We start from the raw sequence: 2053 nt of genomic DNA, 5'->3' as shown, positions 1-2053 counted from the left end.
CATTCTCATAAGTTCTGTCATTTTATATTGCATGCTTCTGAGTTCTTTTTTATGGTCACCTAGTGTCTTGTTTATATTCTTCGTCTCTTTGGCCACATTTTCCTTCAAATCATTGAATTGATCCAGAAGATTCATTTGAACATCATTGATTAGTTGTTTCAACTCTTGTATCTCATCTGAAGTTTTAGATTTTTCTTTTACCCTTAACATATCTTCATTCTTCCTAGTATTACTTTTGATTTTTTGCTGTTGTTTAAGCATCTGATTTTCTTGATTAGTTTATTCTGGAGGTTTTGTCTGTCTTGCCTAGGGTTTTCTTGTTGTTTAGCTTTGTTCTCTAACTGTTCTTAGACATTAAGTTCAACTTATTCTAGTCTTCTAGCATAGGTTCTGCTTAACTGATCAGAATTTTTCAGCTTTTATTTTTCAATTCTTGCCTGCCAATAAGGAAGTTTTTTTGAGAGATTGCCCCTTTTTTGTGAAGATGTTTCACCCCCAGGTAAAATCTTTCTCTTCCCTCTTCCTCCTAAGGTAATGTTGATCTGCTATTTGCTTTATTTTTTGCCTCTATATGTTTTTAACATTCCTTTCATTACCTCTAGCAACTTTTAACTAGAGGGCTGACTCTGGGAGAAGCATCCACCCATATAGGATCAATCCTAGCCAGATTTTCCAATACAAGACAGGCCTAGCACCCACAAAGGGAGTATAGTTCAGTATGTCATTTCCCTGGGGATGATACCCAGTAGGGCGTCAGTCAATTCTGTGAAGACTCTTGTTTCTGTGTTTTTCCTGTCTTGCCCAGAAGAAAGTTTTTGTCAGCTCACTGCTCTCCACAGGCCTAAAGTGCCACTGTTTCTTTAATTCTCAGCAGGCTCAGCCAGTGATGTGGTTGAGACAGAATCTGTGGTTGAATGAATATTAAACTGTTTCTGTTTTCCAGCTCCTGGGGTCTAATTCTCTAAATAACAGTCACCATCTGTGCTGGGCATTGACCCCATACCCCACTTTTTTGGAGGGTCAGGAGCTGCTCCTCAGCCCCCTGTTTCCTGCAAGCTGGAAATGTTACAGGACTCACACCAGCCCCAGTTCCACCCTTGTTGGAATATATTTGAGTCAGGCTAGGCTCCAATAATTTTTTAGGTTGAAACAGTTGCTGATATCCCAGCACCTGGGGTCTAAATTCTCTGAGTGAGAGCTGCCACTTGTGCTTGGCCTTTCCTCTCTCTTTTCTTGGGGGAAGATATGCCCTTTAGGGAATTACCACCTCCATCTGATTAGTTACTCTGTTTTTCCGTCAGTCCTACTTCCACCATTACCTGGGGTAGGGGTGAAAATGGTGAATGCCTATTGCTTTCTTTAATGGGCTGTTTAGAAAAATAGAGGAAAAAAAGCTGTTCTCAGAGCCAGTCCCCAGTTCCCTGGGTTCACTAATCAAGAGCCAGTTTTGGTAACTGGCTCTATATGTCCCTTTTCTTAGGGCACAACCCTTTTCCAGTAATCTGATCTCCACTAACTCCAGAAGCCTGTTTTTCTTTTTGTTGTTTGTTTGTTTGTTTGTTTTTTGTTTTTCTTTCATCAGCCCTGCCTCTTCTCTGCTGGGGTAGGGTTAATACAGAATTCCCAGTTTCTTTCTTTTTGTATTGTAAATTTATTTGTGCTCAGAGCTGATATTCAGCATTCCAAAATTTTTTAAAATAAAAAAAGCGGTATTTGATTGGGGAATAAGTCCAACAAACAGATTTTTTATTTCTCCATATCTACATTTAATGGTATTTTTATAGGATAATTTCTAACCAAATGCATATTTTCTAGAAATGATGAAAGTAAGCCATGTTTTTCTCAGGCATACTATTATACACATACCATACAGGTTATTATACTAGTTTGTCAAGCTTCAGAAGGCAAAATGCTAAGTTGTGAGTTCAGTATCGTACAGCTATTTGTTTTCCTTGCCCTGGAGAATCTGGTGGCATGTACTGTTGAGAGACCACCTTGTTTCCAGCATTGTTCTCATCACATTTGAATCCACCATGGTATAGTATGCTCATCC

Source organism: Choloepus didactylus, chromosome 2 (assembly GCF_015220235.1).
Source record: "Choloepus didactylus isolate mChoDid1 chromosome 2, mChoDid1.pri, whole genome shotgun sequence".
NCBI lineage: Eukaryota > Metazoa > Chordata > Mammalia > Pilosa > Megalonychidae > Choloepus > Choloepus didactylus.
Note: the sequence above shows the minus strand (reverse complement) of the source record.